Source organism: Phyllobates terribilis, unplaced genomic scaffold, assembly GCF_046119375.1.
Source record: "Phyllobates terribilis strain yellow unplaced genomic scaffold, ASM4611937v1 Scaffold_4__5_contigs__length_816908805, whole genome shotgun sequence".
Classification (NCBI taxonomy): domain Eukaryota; kingdom Metazoa; phylum Chordata; class Amphibia; order Anura; family Dendrobatidae; genus Phyllobates; species Phyllobates terribilis.
The window spans coordinates 675,950,303-675,972,132 of NW_027362764.1; the positions used below are offsets into that span (position 1 = coordinate 675,950,303).

A 21,830-nucleotide genomic window follows, 5' to 3' on the forward strand; every position below is an offset into this window, starting at 1 on the left:
ACACATCTGGCTATGGACTTTATTACTGACCTTCCTCCCTCTGAAGGTTTCACGGTCATCTGGTTGGTCGTGGACCGTTTTAGCAAGATGTGTCACTTGGTTCCCTTCATCAAACTGCCTTGCGCTAAGACACTCGCTAAGGCCTTTGTCAAGGAGATTGTCAGACTACATGGTGTTCCTACTGACATTATTTCTGATAGGGGACCTCAGTTCGTGGCTCATTTTTGGCGTGCCTTTTGTGACAGGTTGGGAGTTCATTTGTCGTTTTCATCCGGATATCATCCTGAGTCTAATGGCCAGACAGAAAGGAAGAACCAGGATGTTGAGCAGTTCTTGCGTTGTTTTGTGGCAGACAATCAATAGGGGTGGTCTGAGTTTCTGCCACTTGATGAATTTGCTCTTAACAACCATACATCCTCTTCTGCTGGGTGTTCGCATTTTTTTTGTTGTTCTGGGAGACATCCGTCTTTTGGGTCATTTTCCAAATTGGTTTCGGCTGTGCCTGAGGAGGAGAGTTTTTCCAGTGATTTGGAGAGAGTTTGGACGGATGTGCGTGGTAATCTTCAGGAGGCTAACAAAAAATCTAAGAGGTACTTTGATAGGAAACGGCAAAAGGTTTTGTTTGCAGTTGGTGACATGGTTTAGTTGTCCTCTAAGAATCTGCGATTGAGGATTCCTTCTAAAAAATTGGGTCCCAAGTTCGTAGGGCCCTTTAAGGTACTTCAGATAGTTAACCAATCTGCTGTTAGGCTGGAGGTTCCTACGTCCTGGAGGATTAATCCGGTGTTTCATGTTTCTCTGTTGAAAAAAGCTGATGTGTCAGATGGTGACGCCTCTGCCACTGTTCCTCCGGTGGTGGAGGACGGGGAATATGAAATTTCCCGCATCCTAAATTCTAGACGGTATAGAGGGAGTTTGCAGTATCTCGTCGCTTGGAAGGGTTTCGGACCTGAGGATAACTCATGGGTGAGAGCGGATTATGTTTCTGCCCCCAGACTTGTCCGAGCGTTTCACAGGAAGTTTCCTGGTAAGCCTGGGCCTAGGGGATCTGGAGGATCCTCTTAGAAGAGGGGGTACTGTTACAACTCTCCTGTTAGTTTTTTTTTAGTTTGCTGGTCACATGACCATTTTGCCTATTTAATCCGGCTCTGCCCTCCTGGCTTTGCTGGACTTCATTTGTATTTACTACTGTTGAGCTAGCTTGTTGCTCTGTTGCCGTTCTCTGTTAGTTTTGCAAGGTCTTCTGACCCCTATGCCTTTTTGTTGTGTGTTTGTCTTTGACTGCTACTATTTCTGCTAGGAGGTGTCCAACTTTTCCCAGGCCCTAGATCTTGTAGGGATCCCTCCCTCACATCTATAGGTCTGCGTTCAGACTAGCCGAGGACTTTAGAGGGTCTGATCGCAGGATCAGGTTCCCCGTTACATCGTAGGGATCTAGCTTAGTTCTATTGTAGGGATAGATCTCCTTTCTTTCCTTAGTCTCTGTAGCAGATCATAACAAAGCGATTATGAGAAAGGCTGGCCGGGCGATGGATCAAGCAGCGTCTACTGGCCATACCACCTTGGATACGCCCGATCTCGTCTGATCTTGAAAGCAAAGTAGGGCTGGGCTCGGACAGTACTTGGATGGGAGACCTCCTGGGAACACCGGGTGCTGTAGACCATTTTGATGACGTTTTGCCCTACTGCCCAGCTCGGCTAGCATGGAACGGCGCCTTGCCGGACATCGACCTTAAGTAACTTAGATGATGGAAGCCCCAAGGCCTCTGAGCCAGTTGGCAGTTAAGTACGCTACCCCGCCGCCTTCACACAGGCCTGACACCGAGCTCCTTGCCACGGCTAGGAGTGCTTATTGACTTCGCAGCTCGCCGTGTGGAAATGATGGCGTTAAAAGCACCCGGGGCCGTGAAGGGGCCAGGCTTTCAGCAGGTGCCCAGGGAAGGTTTTGGATGCCGGCCACCTAGCGAGGGCCAGCAGAAGTAACATGTTTCTCTGCAAAGAAGCTTGTGTAACCAAGCCAGACGGCTGCCAAAGAGCTAACCTCAGTGCAAGGAAGGCAAGGAAGGTGCGGAAGGAATTGGGGAGGGTGGGGTGATTCCTGCTAGGGCCCTGAAATCAGAAAACAGGCAGGAGAGTCTGACGCATGGTGACGGAGAGGTTGTAGGGGCAGATAGGGGGTGTTGTCACGTGCGAGCACGTGTGCATGCTGGCTTGTGTGTGAGAGTGCGCTTCCTAGGTGTGGCACGCTGCAGACAGTCAAAGGGATTGTTCCCTTTCATTAAAAGTTAATCCCCGGCTGCAGGCTATTAGAAAGCAACTAACCGCGCTCTGCTCACCCTACCCGGGTCTACCGGTGAGTCTCGCCTCTGCTCCCGGCCTGTGGTATTGGCCGTGAAGCTGACGTTCCGTCGACAGCGCTGCAGCCGATCAGTGAGCTCAGCGGCTCTGAGTGGGACGTTGTGTCTACAAGACATTTTAAGGAAGCCAGCAAAAAAATTGAAGAGAAGGCAAAGCACAAAAGGACCTGGTCTTGCTGAGCACTGGAAAGGGCAGCCGGCAGCCAGACGTCACAGTAGAAAAGCAGCAAGTGAGAGGCTTGTCTCTGCCTTTGCCCACACCACCCTGAACAGGCCCAATGTCGTCTGATCTTGGAAGCTAAGGAGGGTTGGGCCTGGTTACTACTTGGATTGGAGACTCCCTTGGAAAACCAGGTGCTGTAGGCTTTTGCTTTTTCCTTCCTTCCACCAGCAGGGGGCACTCTCTTCTATGCCTTTTTTCCATTCCCTTTCACAAGTGCACACATTCATTCTCTTTTCTTTTTTTCATTTGCTTTCTCTCTTGCGCTATTTCATCTCTACAAAATACCAGCATCCTTCTGATCACCCTGGGCCTCCAGCATTGTTGCTTCTTTACTTTTAATACTAGGCTCCTTTTCACTAGGACCAGCGTCTCCCGCGTGGCTGGAGGCAACCACCAGTAACCCCAAGCAGAAGACCTTTGCAGGCAACACGACCCTCAACCCTGAAGAGCAGCTCAAAGTCACTGGCAACCATCTCACCCTCTTCGTTCATTCACCCCTGGATGTCTCGCTCCGCCCCCAAGTTACGGGTCCAGCTTGCTCTTTCTGTCACATTACCGCGATGAAGGGTTTAGCCTGCAGGAGACCCTGCACCGAGACATTTTTGAAGACACCTGATGCGGCGGGTGAATCACTGCTAAACAAACCACACCTGTAGGGACGGCACAGCCTTTGCATGGACCCTTCGGAGCCCGCCCCGTCACGGCCAGATTGCTCGCCACCAAGCGATCCTGAGAAAGGCTGGCCGGGCGATGAATCGAGCACCGTCTACTGGCCATACCACCTTGGATACGCCCGATCTCATCTGATCTCGGAAGCTAAGCAGGGTCAGGCCTGGTTAGTACTTGGATGTGAGACTGTAAAATAATACTCTTCGTGTATTATTTTTTTTCTACTGAGGACTTCTCAAAGTATCAATATCACGATATTCTTATAAAAAAATGTATCTATTTATTCTTGGATTGTCCATTAAAAAGAATCAGATTGCAGCAGGTACATACAATAATTAGTTATAAAGTAATTGTCCATTTGTCCATAATTAGCTTAATTGTTGAGATTCACCCATATTTCCTTGGATCCTGGCTGGTAAATCAAGTCTTTGTCCAGCATGTGTCCAGGCCTACATGTCATCTGCTTCTCAGCATGAAGATTCTGTGTCTTGTGGGGTGGGCAGAGCAAGAGAGCCCCCCCTTTCTGTACCATGGGCTTTTATAGCCAGTCGTATGGACACCTGTTCTACATATGGTAGTGAACCAAAAATACACACACAAATAGCGCATGTCAACTAGACACGATGGCTGAGGCATAGAACTCAGAAAAATGATTATCGATTAACATTCCAAATGAATTTCCAGAATTAACCATTTAACATTTCCCCCTTTTTTGAGAATAAAAGGACTTTAACTGAAAAATCTCAAAAGAAGATACATTCATCAATCATTTTCTCTTTCCTTCTTCCTTGGCAATATCATTAAATTTCCATAATAATAATAATAGTAATAATAGTATCAATATCGGATTATTGTTATATAATGATGTGAATTCATGTTATGGTAAGCCGTGACTAATATTCATTTAATATGTATAATTATACTTCCCTATATCTAAATTGAAGCAATCGCGGGTTCAATCGTCATCATCTGATGTCATCGGGTCGTCATCTTCTTGGTTCTTTTATAACACAGTCTTTAGATGAAAACTCCTTTGAAATAAATTACAGCATGTAGATATTGTACAGTCCATAATTGTGCTCATTATTGTTCAGTCCATAAACTGTACTCTTTATTAGAAAGATCATGTGTGTCAGTTGATAAGAAAACAAAGTCCATGGATGAAATGTAGCTTTAATATCTGTGCAGTGTCACCTGGACTTACGTTGGATCGTCTTTGGAATCTTCCGTGTGTCCGCACTGGTCTCGTGTCACTTTTGGAACAGATGTGACGTCTTTGGTCAGTAAAGCAAGGGTTAACTTGACACTTTCCTGCTTTATATAGCACCATAACCAGTACTCAGTCCTTTATATACAGGACACATATGCCAGGTATTACCTGTTCACCAGCTTTCATTGAAGCGTTGAGGGTGATAAGAAACCACTGGAACGTGATGAAACTTGAACACAACACAGTACATATAGGATCATCGTCCTCTGCCATCCTGGTGATCAGTGGTGTGAATTGTATTGTATGTAATGGACACAGTCTATTATAACACTCAGCATTCACACCTGTTACCTTCTGAGACGTCCGGATATCAGTTGCTTCTTCTTGTAACTTTTGAGAATCTCTTTGATTTATAAAAATTAAAAGTCTTTATTAAGATAGAATTCATAATTGCGATGTCTTGATTGAAGTCTTCATTCCCTAATCTGATACCAAATCTGGCAGTTTTTCCTAACCTATAATATCACAGCGTACCATAGCAATTAGTAATATCCATCTAATTATTATCAAAATATTAAAATAAATTATGTTTGGAATAATAAACAATAATAGATAATAATTCATTATCAATCAAGTTCTCCATATGATAGAACATTTTTATGTCATAGGTGTAATTACCTTTTCCAACCCATAGGTGTCAGTGTATTTTGAAAAAACAAGTTTTTATATCTTTATTAAACCAAGAATATCAAAGAATGTATACTCCTGAACCAAAATGAATAAATATATGAATGTATGAATGAATGAATGAATGAATAAATGAATGAATGAATTGTTGTGTTTGCTCAGAAAATGTAAACATTTTTTTCCTTAGCAATATATATTTAATGAAGCAATACTCTTGTATTAGACATTACTTTATTAAATATTAATGTGTTTTCTCAATTGAGATATTGAACTCAAATAAAATCAAATGAGAATTAAAAAATGAAAAAATAGAAAAATAAGAAGTATAAAGTAAGAATAAAATTGTAAAAATGAAAAATAAAATTAAGAGTAAAAATAAGAATAAAAATAAAAATAAGGCCTTTAAATTTTAATAACAAATGCAGAGTAATTTTATTCTCCATAAAAAATACCCTTATATCTCCATTATTTGGATGATTTCATATTTGTCATAACCTTGTACCACCAAAAAATATTAAATTATGCAACATTGCATGTAATACCCTTCTTAATTATACCATAGTACCTTATAATTATTTCTTCTTTATTAAAATGTGTGGAAAATAAGTATTGATCAAAAGTGATTATGTAATCAGGATCAAAAACACATTTTCCCCCTTAATACCAAAAATATTATTTTATAAAATTTATGTATATATCAGAACCAAATTAAAAATAATTATTCTTCTAGAAATATTGTGCATAAATTTCATATCGATGAATAGCATAGATTTGACTAAAGAGATGTGTGTACCTATTTAGGTAACCATTAAAAATAATATTATAGTTATTCAAGAATATTATCATGTGGAAAATTATTCTAAATATAAATTTGCTTTGTAAACCATTTTGATGTGTGGTTGCCCTTATCCACTATTAGTTAAATCAAGAAATAATAATTATTAAAGAAATATAGAAATATATATATGTAGATAATACCTAATTATGTTTTATAATTTCCTCAGAATTAAATATATTTTTGTACCTTCACATAAAGAAACATTTTTTTTTTTTCAAACATACAAACATACGAGGCCTCTGTCACATCAATCACACTTAGCAGCTGCTGATTTACTCATCTGTCACCTTCACTCTGACATTCACAGATCTGTTCAACTCAAACATTCCACATATGAAGTTTTAGATATATATATATATATATTTAACCCAAAATTGTTGTATCCCAATTTATTAATGCGCATTGCCATATCAATTGAATATCTTTATATTTCTTTGAATATTCCCCAAGTACATATTATATAATATGAGAGTAAGTCACTGGAATTTCAGACACTTGAAAAAACTCTTGTCTTAGATTCTTTTTTCACTGGCTGCCCGGTCTTAAGTTACATCAGTTGAAAATAGAATGAATGGGATACTATACTATTAGCTCAAAGATCAAAGGCCGCAGCTGTCACACGTCATGCTGTAAAGCTACTTTAATTTGCACGAACACTTCATGCACAGAAAATATTAGCAACACAAAAGAATTAATAAGTATTACATATATATTATAGTTCAACTAGATATATTGTTATTATTTTAAAATGTTATACACATAAAATCATGCAATTTTTTCACTTCCTGTGTGAATAAAGAAATGAATCCATTTTAGAGTTCTTTGATCCAATCCTGCTTTGGAATGAAAACTCTAAGGAAATATAAGAAAATAAAATTAAATATCAAATTCATACAGAAACAGAATTATTTAAATATCTTATACATATATTGGTTGGTTCTAATGTAATTCAAAATATTGCTACTTAAATTTATATATATGAAGTTCTAATTTATTAATTAATATATATATATATATTTTATAAACGTATATATAAATACAATTATACGCAATCTCTACTTAGACAAGTGTATATTTATATATATATATATATATATATATATATATATGAACTATTATAAACTATGTAACTACAATTTTACTGTTTAAGATTATAAATAAATATTGAGACATTGTATTACATTTTGATACAACATTATAATTACAGTTTTTCCTTAGCCACTCCCTAAACCAAATCTTCTGTCTCTCTCAAATATCTCCAGGAACGCCCTATTTAGGAAAGACAGTTTTCTATCCTTCAAAACCTCAGAGAACTGCCTGTTCTTCTGTCCACATTCCATGACGTCACTGTGAGTTGGTCGTCTCACCTGTCTCTGTCCATCAGTTTCAGCCATTTTCCTTTTAAGAGAATCACAGTTCTGACTGAGAATTAACTCATTCTGTGAAGAGATGGATCTTTGCACTGGCTGATATGGCTTATAACATATATGAAATCTTCTGCGTATTTGATAGAGTTCACTATGGGGATGACTCAGTCTAGGAGAGTTTGATGCTGGCTTTTGGTAAGATTTTACCTTTCCTGGTTTTATAAATTTAGCTTGATTTATTTTCTTTTCACGATTCTCATGTTTTCTAACAAAATCCAGCATCTGCGCACATTCAAATAATGATTTTTTTTGTGATGCCATAACTTGGGAAACTGAATTTAGGAATTTGAATTTTTGTACAAAAGTTGTTATCATATGTTGTACTTTTCCATTTTTGATGAGAGCTTTGTACAACCGTTCAAATATGGACATGAATGTATATGTACATTCCTTCCTACCAATCCTTAGTTTCTGCAGATCTTCTATGTTGGGAAAATCCTTTGTGACACAATAAATCAAATATCTTAATCTGTCCGAATCATTTTCCCATCCATTAGGAGAGTCATTTTCACAGGGCATTAAATGTAAACGTCTGGACAATGTCACAGGAATCCATATTTTAAATAATTGATTCCTCTCCTCATTGGATAAATCAAACTTATCAGAGAAGCTCTCAAATGTCTCTGAATTTCTACAGGCATGGATTTTGACATCATATTTTGGCATGATTTTGTATAATTTCAGCAAATTTTTCCTCATTTTAATTTGGAGTTGAGCCTGGGTAATTCCAGAATTCTCTGATATTTTTAGTGGCTCTTGTACGTCCGTTCCTCCTACGTCACTCACGTCTCCTCCCACATCACCTAGTATGTCGGTTTCTCGTATGTCAGTCATGTCTCCTCCCATGTCAGATTTCTGTATGTCCGTCTCTTGGTCAGACCCAAGGTCACCTTCAGTTACAGACACGTGTCTTACTTCTTGTTCATTTTCCACATTACAGTCAGAATCAGTATCACCGTCTGACACTTCTACACTATTTTCCTGCTTAGAAATCTCTAACACAAGACTATGAAAAAAATCTACCAAATGTAGAATATTTCTCAATTTCTCTTTGTCTCTATTTACCAATTTAGAAGTTAACTGTAAATTTTGCAATTAACATTCTTTGTATAAACTGAGCCACAAAACTTCTATCTCATCTCCTACATTAACTTTGAAATTAATATTACTTTGTTTAGCAAAACAAGAAATTATATCCATATTTTGCTTACCTTAAGATACCTTGGCTTCTCTTTATCAGCACGTCCTGTCTTCAGTTCGTCTGATTCTCTTCCTGTGTGATTCTGTTCCTTGTTAGTACCTCTGCTTCCTGTCTTTCCTCAGTCTGTAGGTCTTTTCTGCTTCTCGTGACAAACTAGTGAATTTACTGACACGTGAGCAACAGCTGTTCAGCTCGTCAGGACTCCCCCCCTGTTCACGGAAGAAATTCACTTACTTAATTTATAAAACAAAAAAACAGGACTGGCTGGCTCACCATTGGAAAATAATATTCTTCCTGTATTATTTTTTTCTACTGAGGACTTCTCAAAGTATTAATATCACGATATTCTTATAAAAAAATGTATCTATTTATTCTTGGATTGTCCATTAAAAAGAATCAGATTGCAGCAGGTACATACAATAATTAGTTATAAAGTAATTGTCCATTTGTCCATAATTAGCTTAATTGTTGAGATTCACCCATCTTTCCTTGGATCCTGGCTGATAAATCATGAATTTGTCCAGCATGTGTCCAGGCCTACATGTCATCTGCTTCTCAGCATGAAGATTCTGTGTCTTGTGGGGTGGGCAGAGCAAGAGAGCCCCCCCTTTATGTACCATGGGCTTTTATAGCCAGTCGTATGGACACCTGTTCTACATATGGTAGTGAACCAAAAATACACACACAAATAGCGCATGTCAACTAGACACAATGACTGAGGCATAGAACTCAGAAAAATGATTATCGATTAACATTCCAAATGAATTTCCATAATTAACCATTTAACAGAGACCGCCTGGGAATGCCAAGTGCTGTAGGCTTTTGCTTTTTCCTTCCTTCCACCAGCAGGGGGCACTCTCTTCTATGCCTTTTTTTCATTCCCTTTCACAAGTGCACACATTCATTCTCTTTTCTTTTTTTCATTTGCTTTCTCTCTTGCGCTATTTCATTTCTGCAAAATACCAGCATCCTTCTGATCACCGTGGGCCTCCAGCATTGTTGCTTATTAACTTTTAATACTAGGCTCCTTTTCACCAGGACCAGCGTCTCCCGGGTGGCTGGAGGCAACCACCGGTAACCCCAAGCAGAAGACCTTTGCAGTCAACACGACCCTCCCCCCTGAAGAGCAGCTCAAAGTCACTGGCAACCATCTCACCCTCTTCCTTCATTCACTCCTGAACGTCTCGCTCCGCCCCCAAGTTACGGGTCCAGCTTGCTCTTTCTGTCACATTACCGCGATGAAGGGTTTAGCCTGCAGGAGACCCTGCGCCGAGCCATTTTTGAAGACACCTGATGGGGCGGGTGAATCACAGCTACATAAACCACACCTGTAGGGACGGCACAGACTTTGCATGGACCCTTCGGAGCCCGCACCGTCACGGCCAGATTGCTCGCTACCAAGCGATCCTGAGAAAGGCTGGCCGGGCGATGGTTCGAGCAACTTCTACTGGCCATACCACCTTGGATGCGCCCGATCTCATCTGATCTCGGAAGCAAAGCAGGGCTGAGCTCGGACAGTACTTGGATGGGAGACCTCCTGGGAACACCGGGTGCTGTAGACCATTTTGATGACGTTTTTACCTACTGCCCAGCTCGGCTAGCATTGAACGGCGCCTTGCCGGACACCGACCTTAAGTAACTTAGATGATGGAAGCCCCAAGGCCTCTGAGCCAGTTGGCAGCTAAGTACGCTACCCCGCCGCCTTCATGCAGGCCTGACACCGAGCCCCTTGCCACGGCTAGGAGTGCTTATTGACGCCGCAGCTCGCCGTGTGGAAATGATGGCATTAAAAGCACCCGGGGCCGTGAAGTGGCCAGGCTTTCAGCAGGTTCCCAGGGAAGGTTTTGGATGCCGGCCGCCTAGCGAGGGCCAGCAGAAGTAACATGTTTCTCTGCAAAGAAGCTTGTGTAACCAAGCCAGACGGCTGACAAAGAGCTAACCTCAGTGCAAGGAAGGCAAGGAAGGTGCGGAAGGAATTGGGGAGGGGGGGTGATTCCTGCTAGGGCCCTGAAATCATAAAACAGGCAGGAGAGTCTGACGCATGGTGACAGAGAGGTTGTAGGGGCAGATAGTGGGTGTTGTCACGTGCGAGCACGTGTGCATGCTGGCTTGTGTGTGAGAGTGCGCTTCCTAGGTGTGGCGCGCTGCAGACAGTCAAAGGGATTGTTCCCTTTCATTAAAAGTTAATCCCCGGCTGCAGGCTATTAGAAAGCAACTAACCGCGTTCTACTCACCCTACCCGGGTCTACCGGTGAGTCTCGCCTCTCCTCCCGGCCTGTGGCATTGGCCGTGAAGCTGACGTTCCGTCGACAGCGCTGCAGCCGATCAGTGAGCTCAGCGGCTCTGAGTGGGGCGTTGTGTCTACAAGACCTTTTAAGGAAGCCAGCAAAAAAATTGAAGAGAAGGGAAAGCACAAAAGGACCTGGTCTTGCTGAGCACTGGAAAGGGCAGCCGGCAGCCAGACGTCAAAGTAGAAAAGCAGCAAGTGAGAGGCTTGTCTCTGTCTATGGCCACACCACCCTGAACACGCCTGATCTCATCTGATCTCGGATGCTAAGCAGGGTCGGGCCTGGTTAGTACTTGGATGGGAGACTGTGAAATGATACTCTTCCTGTATTATTTTTATCTACTGAGGACTTCTCAAAGTATCAATATCACGATATTCTTATAAAAAAATGTATCTATTTATTCTTGGATTGTCCATTAAAAAGAATCAGATTGCAGCAGGTACATACAATAATTAGTTAGAAAGTAATTGTCCATTTGTCCATAATTAGCTTAATTGTTGAGATTCACCTATCTTTCCTTGGATCCTGGCTGGTAAATCATGTCTTTGTCCAGCATGTGTCCAGGCCTACATGTCATCTGCTTCTCAGCATGAAGATTCTGTGTCTTGTGGGGTAGGCAGAGCAAGAGAGCCCCCCCTTTCTGTACCATGGGCCTTTATAGCCAGTCGTATGGACACCTGTTCTACATATGGTAGTGAACCAAAAATACACACACAAATAGCGCATGTCAACTAGACACGATGGCTGAGGCATAGAACTCAGAAAAATGATTATCGATTAACATTCCAAATGAATTTCCAGAATTAACCATTTAACATTTCCCCCTTTTTTGAGAATAAAAGGACTTTAACTGAAATATCTCAAAAGAAGATACATTCATCAATCATTTTTTCTTTCCTTCTTCCTTGGCAATATCATTAAATTTCCATAATAATAATAATAGTAATAATAGTATCAATATCGGATTATTGCTATATAATGATGTGAATTCATGTTATGGTAAGCCGTGACTAATATTCATTTAATATGTATAATTATACTTCCCTATATCTAAATTGAAGCAATCGCGGGTTCAATCGTCATCATCTGATGTAATCGGGTCGTCGTCTCGTCTTCTTCTTGGTTCTTTTATAACACAGTCTTTAGATGAAAACTCCTTTGAAATAAATTACAGCATGTAGATATTGTACAGTCCATAATTGTGTTCATTATTGTTCAGTCCATAAACTGTACTCTTTATTAGAAAGATCATGTGTGTCAGTTGATAAGAAAACAAAGTCCATGGATGAAATGTAGCTTTAATATCTGTGCAGTGTCACCTGGACTTACGTTGGATCGTCTTTGGAATCTTCCGTGTGTCCGCACTGGTCTCGTGTCACTTTTGGTAACAGATGTGACGTCTTTGGTCAGTAAAGCAAGGGTTAACTTAACACTTCCCTGCTTTATATAGCACCATAACCAGTACTGAGTCCTTTATATACACTACACATATGCCAGGTATTACCTGTTCACCAGCTTTCATTGAAGCGTTGCAGGTGAAATCACTGGAACGTGATGAAACTTGAACATAACACAGTACATATAGGATCATCGTCCTCTGCCGTCCTGGTGATCAGTGGTGTGAATTGTATTGTATGTAATGGACACAGTCTATTATAACACTCAGCATTCACACCTGTTACCTTCTGAGACGTCCGGATATCAGTTGCTTCTTCTTGTAACTTTTGAGAATCTCTTTGATTTATAAAAATTAAAAGTCTTTATTAAGATAGAATTCATAATTGCGATGTCTTGATTGAAGTCTTCATTCCCTAATCTGATACCAAATCTGGCAGTTTTTCCTAACCTATAATATCACAGCGTACCATAGCAATCAGTAATATCCATCTAATTATTATCAAAATATTAAAATAAATTATGTTTGGAATAATAAACAATAATAGATAATAATTCATTATCAATCAAGTTCTCCATATGATAGAACATTTTTATGTCATAGGTGTAATTACCTTTTCCAACCCATAGGTGTCAGTGTATTTTGAAAAAACAAGTTTTTATATCTTTATTAAACCAATAATATCAAAGAATGTATACTCCTGAACCAAAATGAATAAATATATGAATGTAGGAATGAATGAATGAATGAATGAATAAATGAATGAATGAATTGTTGTGTTTACTAGAGTTGAGCGTTGTTCTACTCGAACTGTTCGCCAATCTCAAATTCGAGCTGTTTTGGGCGGTGTTCGAGCCGGTCGGCGAACACGAACAATTTGAGAAAAATTCGGCTGTTCGAGGTTATGTTCGATAACTGTTCGTGCACCAAAATCATAACTGGATTTTTTCTCAGTAATGATGAAAATTAATGTTAATACGCAGTTTGAGTGTACAGCGGGGCGGGGGGAGGGGCAGGGGATGGATCTCTGCAGGAACAATGAAGATCTCCATTTTTTTTTCTCTTTCCCGCATTTGCAGTGGGGAGGTGCAATCTGTCAGCCTATCAGCAGCGCACACACGGAGCGAAGTGCTTTTTTTCACACAAGCAAGGGCATGTGTGATTGGCAGTGTATGTCACATGTCCTTGCCCTATAAGACCAAGCCATTTTCCCCGTCGCCACCATTTTCTCACTGCTGCAGCTGCGTGTTAGACGGCACCGCTGTTGCTGTGTGCGCTATACCTTGTTAATTTCAAGCCAATTTTCGCACAAATATACAGATAGCTTGGGAGTAGGGAATAGTTGTGATTGCAGTCCTTTTAAGGACTAGGTTACAGCATTTCCTACGACTTTTATCAGGCAGGTCTGTGCTCTTAAATAGATAGATTGTGGGAGTAAAGACTAATTGTAATTGGAGTCCTTTTCAGGACTAGGTTACATCAGTTCCTATCAGTTTTTGCCAGGCAGGTCTGTGCCAGTGCTGTGCAAGTTTTTTTCACAGCATTTGGCTGAATCTAGCAAAGCTAATCCTTTTTGGCCTATTGCAGAGTGTGTTAGTCAGTGGAGTAGCCTATCTGTGTTGCAAGATATACCACCTGTGTATAGAATACCAATTTTTTTACTGCACCTAGTGAAGTAAAATCTTTTGGGCATAGCATCATTCTATTAGTCCATCTATACTGACCTCCATCAGGTTGCAAACTGAATATAATTTTTTTCTGCATCTAGCTCTGAAAAAATATTTGGGCTTCTAGCAGTGTGTGGGACTTGGTCTATTAGTCCATCTATACTGACCTCCATCAGGTTGCAAATTAAAAATAATTTTTTTCTTCATTTAGCTCTGAAAAAATATTTGGGCTTCTAGCAGTGTGTGGGACTTGTTCTATTAGTCCTTCTATACTGACCTCCAGCAGGTTGCAAATTGAATATAATTTTTTTCTGCATCTAGCTCTGAAAAAATATTTGGGCTTCTAGCGGTGTGTGGGACTTGGTCTATTAGTCCATCTATACTGACCTCCATCAGGTTGCAAATTAAAAATATTTTTTTTCTGCATCTAGCTCTGAAAAAATATTTGGGCTTCTAGCAGTGTGTGGGACTTGGTCTATTAGTCCATCTATACTGACCTCCATCAGGTTGCAAATTAAAAATAATTTTTTTCTTCATTTATCTCTGAAAAAATATTTGGGCTTCTAGCAGCGTGTGGGACTTGTTCTATTAGTCCATCTATACTGACCTCCATCAGGTTGCAAATTAAAAATAATTTTTTTCTGCATCTAGCTCTGAAAAAATATTTGGGCTTCTAGCAGTGTGTGGGACTTGGTCTATTAGTCCATCTATACTGACCTCCATCAGGTTGCAATTAAAAATAATTTTTTTCTGCATCTAGCTCTGAAAAAATATTTGGGCTTCTAGCAGTGTGTGGGACTTGGTCTATTAGTCCATCTATACTGACCTCCATCAGGTTGCAAATTGAATAAAAAAATTTTCTGCATCTAGCTCTGAAAAAATATTTGGGCTTCTAGCGGTGTGTGGGACTTGGTCTATTAGTCCATCTATACTGACCTCCATCAGGTTGCAAATTAAAAATAATTTTTTTCTGCATCTAGCTCTGAAAAATATTTGGGCTTCTAGCAGTGTGTGGGACTTGGTCTATTAGTCCATCTATACTGACCTCCATCAGGTTGCAAATTAAAAATAATTTTTTTCTGCATCTAACCCAGCCAATAGTTTTGGCCTAATACCACAGTTTGGCCACTCAGCTCTGCTCGGTTACCATCCATTGTTTTTTTGTGCAAACAACTCCAGAGTTGTGAATTAGTTAACCACCAAAATGAGTGGAAAAAGGCCTGCTGCTGGTGGAAAGGGGAATAGGCGTGTTGGGAAGGGGAAAAAAGGTTGTGTCCGTGGGGTAGGTGCAGAAGAAAGACCATCTTCCAGCCAAACTAAAATGTCTACTTCTTTTAGCGGACAATGTGATAAGATCCCTTTCTTACGGCCACGCCAATCGCTACAAATTCCAGATGAGGCACAAAAACAGCAGGTGCTTCAACGGATATCAAGTGCTCCTTTAAGTGGGTTCTCCTCCACATCAACTTCAACATCACAAATACTCCAGTCCTCAAAGGTGTCACCCAAATCGCACTTGCTTCCTCACAGCTCCCAAATCTCCAGCTGCCCGTCTGAGTATAAGGTAGAACAGATGGTTGAGTCTGCAGAGCTGTTTACTCATACTATAGCCTGGGAATCAGAGGTCGACTCCAGCGCTTCTGTGAATCCAGACGAGGAAATGATCTGCACTGATGCCCAGAATATTTATGAGTCGGATCCAGGACCAGACGCAGAAGGTTCTGACCATAATGTAGACCCTCATTCCCAAACTGTAACTCCTGTTGGTGGAGACAATGAGGAAGACGATGATAAGACTCAAATACCTGATTGGAGCGAAAACTTTAGTTTTTTGTCAGGGCAGGAACAGGTTGGCTCTGAGGACGACGGGTGTGATAACGCACAGGGTGATGATGATGAGGTCGGAGATCCCACTTACTGTCAACCCACAGTCAGCCAAGAGATGAGGTCAGCAGAGGAGGTGGAGGAAGATGCTAGTGACGACGAGGTCAGGTTGCGCCTTCCTGGACAGAGACGTAGTACTGGAAGCACGTCAACAACTGCATCCTCAAACACAACTCTGCCTCTCACCACAAGTCGTGGTGGCTCTTCAGGTCGCATGGGTGCTAAGCCTTGCATAGCCTGGGCATTTTTTCAGATCGATAAAGATGACCCAACTCGTGTTATCCGTAACATTTGTCAGCAAAAGCTAAGTAGAGGCCAAAAAATACATAGTTTGAGTACTTCATGCATGAACCGGCACATGGACATGAAGCATAAGTTGCAGTGGGAAGCTCAGTGTGCTACAATGCGGCCTAGCCAGCCGGGCCAATCACCGTCTGCCATATCTTGTGCATCCGCGGCCTCTTCATCCTCTGTGACTGGGGGGACAGCAGTCACACCTGTTTTGGGGCGCAGACCTGCCACCTCTTTACCCGCAACAGCCAGCGTGATTGGCAGGTCATCATTTTCTTTGGAGGTGGTAACACCAGCTGGTGTTGAGCGCTGTCCGACATCGATAGCACCACCTTTGGATCAAGGCAACCTAACATGTCCGCCTGCATCTTCCTCACAGACCGGCAGTTTGCCGGGGACACCCTTATCAACCCCGTCTAAGCACAATAGCCAGCCCTCGGTCCCTCAGATGTGGACAAGTAAAAGACCATTTCCTCCTAGCCATGAGAAAGCTAAGAGGTTGAATTTCACCATCTGCAAGCTCTTGGCTACAGAAATGCTGCCTTTCCGCCTGGTGGACACAGAGGATTTTCGAGACCTTATGTCCGTCGCAGTGCCCCAGTAGCAGATGCCCAGTCGGCACTACTTCTCAAAGAAAGGTGTGCCTGCGCTCCACCAGCATGTCGCACACAACATCACCGCTTCTTTGAGAAACTCTGTGTGTGACAGGGTGCATTTCACCACAGACACTTGGACGAGTAGGCATGGACAGGGGCGTTACATGTCGCTGACTGGGCACTGGGTAACTATGGTGACAGCAGTACAAGGGGCTGCTGTCCAAGTCTTGCCGTCCCCACGAGTTGTGCGTCAATCCTCTTTATGTCAAAGTTCCTCCACTGCTTCTTCCTCCTCAACCTCCTCTCGGTCTTCCACCTGCACCCAAAGCCTGTCTGGTCATGCCACAAGCTTTCTAACTGCGCAGAAGGGATCCTGCACACCTCCTTACTATGCTGGCAGTAGGGCTCAACGTCATCAGGCGGTTTTTACTTTGAAATGTCTGGGAAATGTGAGTCACACAGCTGAGGAGTTGTGGTCAGCTCTGGAGAACCAATTTCATGAATGGTTGTCTCCACTGGACCTGAAACCAGGGAAGGCCGTGTGCGACAATGCTGCAAACCTGGGTGCGGCCCTTCGCTGGGGCAATGTCACACACGTGCCTTGTATGGCTCACGTGTTGGACCTGGTTGTCCAGCAATTTTTAGCCCACTATCCCAGACTAGATGGCCTTCTGCAGAGGGCACGGTCGCTGTGTGCTCACTTCCGCCGTTCGCATCCCGCAGCTCAGCGACTTACATCTCTACAGAAGTCGTTGGGCCTGCCACTTCACCGGCTAAAATGCGATGTGCCTACCCGGTGGAATTCAACTCTGCACATGTTGCAGCGACTGTGGCAGCACCGACAAGCCCTGGTGCAATACGTTCTGACGTATAGCCTGGGCCAACGAGATTCAGAGGTGGGGCAAATCATGCTGGAGGAGTGGTCTCAGATCAGGAACCTATGCACCCTTCTGCACAGTTTTGAAATGGCGACGAAGATGTTTAGTGCTGACGATGCCATTATCAGCATGACTATTCCGGTGATTTACATGCTGGAGCACATGTTAAACAGAATTCGGAGTCAGGTGGTGGCACAAGAGGAGGTGGAGGAAGTAGAGGAGGAGGAGTTGTATGCGGAAGGGCTAACATCTGCAAGGTCCAGACGGTCGGCAGCACCAAGGCGGCAGGCATGTGAGGGTGGGGGAGATGGTTTTACCTGTCACACTGTCACAGAATACTGGAGGTAGGGGGCCTAAGCTGACCCTAAGCTGGGGCCCTGACTAATCCCTCATCCTGGAGGTACTGTTAAAGGTACAGAGGTCCAGGCCGCCAGCGTAACCCCTACCTTCTGAGGATCCCTGCACCTAAGTAATCTAGTCCTGAGAAGGACCCCGATCACAACAATAGGGAACCAGAAATAATATGCCCACACACAGAATTTAGACGAACGAGACAGTACAAGGGAAAAACCAAAACCACCTTGCATACAACTTCTAAACAACTACAACAGAGGGAACACCAACGGGAAAGGAGATAAATGATAAAGCGAGGAAAGGGAAAACACACTTCCAAATACACTTATCTCAGCAACTCCAAACACCACGATCCGCTCTGTAAGTCTGAATGAAAAGCTTTCACCGACACCTCCCAAACAGACCTGCAGGAATATAAAGGAGTCTCACTAAAGAAGCATTGATTGCAGCTGGGCGAGGCTGGACCTCAGCTAGCCCAGAGAGAGAGAGAATTAACTCCTACACTGCCGAGAAAACACAAAGCACCAACAAGTCAGCTGCGAGAAGTCAGGCTGTGTACTCGTGACGATCTTCGTGGCAACACACCCGTGACAGTACCCCCCCTTCTACGAGGGGCCTCTGGACCCTCAGGGCCAGGTTTATCCGGGTGAGTCGTGTGGAAGGCCCGAACTAATCGGTCTGCGTTAATATCCGATGCAGGAACCCACATCCTCTCCTCAGGACCATACCCCTTCCAATGAACCAAGTACTGAAGGGACCGGCGATTAAAGCGTGAATCAATGACCCTCGATACCTGGAACTCCAAGTTACCATTGACAACCACAGGAGGGGGAGGTAAAGGTGACGGTACCACCGGCGCCACATACCTCTTAAGCAATGATCTGTGAAACACGTTGTGAATTTTAAACGTAGGGGGGAGGTCAAGACGGAATGCCACCGGATTAATAACAGAACTGATTCTGTACGGCCCGATGAACCTGGGACCCAGTTTCCAGGAGGGAACCTTAAGTTTAATATTCCTGGTAGACAACCATACCTGATCGTTCACACTTAGGTCCGGACCAGACACTCTCCTCCTATCAGCCATACGTTTGTATCGGTTCCCCATAGTATTCAGATTCTTCAGCACCCCTCTCCATACTGAAGCGAGAGATGAGGAAAATCGTTCCTCCTCCGGAACCCCCGAAGAGCCCCCCCTACTGAAAGTACAAAACTGGGGGTGAAAACCATATGCCCCAAAAAACGGGGACTTACCAGTGGACTCGCTCCGCCTATTATTGAGAGCAAACTCTGCCAGAGGTAGGAAAGAAGCCCAGTCCTCCTGGTTCTCTGACACAAAACACCGAAGATATGTCTCCAAGCTCTGGTTCATACGTTCCGTCTGACCATTGGTCTGAGGATGAAAAGCCGACGAGAATGACAAATGCATCCCCCGCCGTGCACAAAACGCCTTCCAGAACTTGGACACAAACTGAGACCCCCGATCAGACACCACCTCGGAGGGTACCCCGTGAAGCCTCACAATCTCCCCAATGAACACCTGCGCAAGAGTTTTAGCATTAGGGAGAGCCGGAAGAGCGATAAAATGTGCCATCTTGCTGAACCTGTCCACTACAAAGAGTATGACCGTTTTACCCGAAGACGGAGGGAGGTCAGTAATAAAGTCCATAGACAGATGAGTCCAAGGACGCTCCGGGATCTTCAAAGGTAAGAGGGCCCCAGACGGACGGGTATGTGAGGTCTTAGAGCGCGCACAAACCCCACAGGACGCGAAAAAAGTTACCACCTCTTTATGTAAGTTAGGCCACCAAAACCGACGCGAGAGGAGATCCACAGTTGCTTTACTCCCCGGGTGTCCTGCAAAAACTGAGTTATGGTGTGCCTCGATCACCTTTTGTCGCAACTGGAACGAACAGTCTCCCCGGAGGTCCAACAGGGGCGTCTCCCTGAGCCTCCAATATCTCCTCCTCCAGCTCAGAGCATACTGCCGAAACCACCACCCCCTCCTGAAGAATAGGAATCGGGTCGTCCGTATTCCCGGCCCCAGGGAAACTACGAGATAAGGCATCCGCCTTTACATTTTTAGACCCAGGACGATATGTAACGACGAAATTAAACCTGGTAAAAAACAATGACCACCTAGCTTGTCTGGGATTCAGACGTTTAGCGGACTCCAGATATAGCAGGTTCTTGTGATCGGTGATGACGGTGACCGGATGAACTGCCCCCTCCAAAAAATGGCGCCACTCCTCAAAAGCTAACTTAATGGCCAAGAGTTCCCTATTGCCGACATCGTAATTCCTCTCAGCGGACGACAATTTTTTAGAGAAAAAGGCGCACGGATGCCACTTACCAGGGGACGAACCCTGTGATAATACTGCTCTCACCCCTACCTCGGAAGCGTCTACCTCTACAATGAATGGCTGTGACGCATCAGGTTGAATGAGTATGGGTGCCGAGGCAAAACATTTTTTCAAGGAGGAGAATGCTTGACAAGCCTTGTCAGACCACCTAGAAAAATCCGTCCCCTTTTTAGTCATGTCTGTGAGAGGCTTAACCATGGACGAGAAATTACGAATGAACTTCCGGTAATAGTTAGCAAACCCCAGGAAACGTTGTAGTGCCTTAAGATTCTCCGGTCGATCCCACTCAAGAACTGCCCGCACTTTCCCAGGGTCCATACGAAAACCGGACGCTGAAACCATGAAGCCTAAAAACTGGAGTTCCTGTACGGCGAACACACACTTTTCCCACTTGGCATACAGTTTATTATCCCGCAAGATCTGTAACACCTGTCTAACGTGCTCCTGATGAGACACCAGATCCGGCGAGTAAATTAAGATATCATCCAGATATATGACAACAAACTGTCCCACCAGGTGGCGAAAAATATCATTAACAAAGTGTTGAAACACCGCCGGGGCATTAGTCAGACCGAATGGCATGACAAGGTTCTCATAATGCCCCTCCGGAGTGTTAAAAGCCGTCTTCCACTCATCCCCCTCCTTCATCCTAATCAGATTGTACGCCCCCCTGAGATCCAACTTAGAGAACCATTTGGCGCCCACGATCTGATTAAAGAGATCGGGAATAAGTGGGAGCGGATACGGATCTCGGACCGTAATCCGATTAAGTTCACGGAAATCCAGGCAAGGGCGTAGGCCTCCATCTTTCTTCTTAACAAAGAAGAACCCCGCGGCCACCGGAGAAGATGAAGGTCTAATATGCCCCTTAGCCAGACTTTCAGAAATATAATCCTTCATGGCCTGCCTCTCAGGACCAGAAAGGTTATACAACCTAGCTTTAGGTAACTTGGCCTCAGGGAGCAGTTTTACAGAACAGTCATACACGCGATGAGGAGGTAGTTCCTGACACCCATTCTCCGAGAATACATCCTCAAAGTCCGCCAGAAATGGAGGTAAGACCCAAGGAGTAACCGCACCGATGACCGTGTTCATGCAGTTTTTATTACAGAATTTACTCCATTGGCTTATCTCTCTGGTTTGCCAATTAATAACCGGGTTATGCTTAGCTAACCAAGGAAGGCCCAACACTATAGGAGTGGGAAGACCCTCCAACACGTAGCAAGACAACAGTTCTTTATGTATTGCCCCCACTTGAAGTTTTACGCCATGCACAGCTTGCAAAAGACTTCCCTGACCGAGAGGTCTGGCATCGATCGAGAATATGGGGATGGGTTTAGCCAACTCACTCAATCGCATACCTTGAACCCGGGCAAACCGAGCATCAACCAGATTAGCCCCGGCCCCACTATCCAGAAGAACAGATATCCTCTCAGTTCTCGTACCCACCACCACCTCCGCCGGTACGAGAAACTGAGACGAACCTAGGGACGAAATACCT

General features: G+C 43.4%; 2 pseudogenes; both read left to right on the forward strand.

Moving 5' to 3' along the window:
• Window positions 1–1,543: 1,543 nt before the first annotated feature.
• Window positions 1,544–1,663, forward strand: LOC141268157 (5S ribosomal RNA; annotated as a pseudogene).
• An 8,391-nt stretch (window positions 1,664–10,054) lies between these two features.
• LOC141267547 (5S ribosomal RNA) lies at window positions 10,055–10,174 on the forward strand (annotated as a pseudogene).
• Window positions 10,175–21,830: the final 11,656 nt, after the last annotated feature.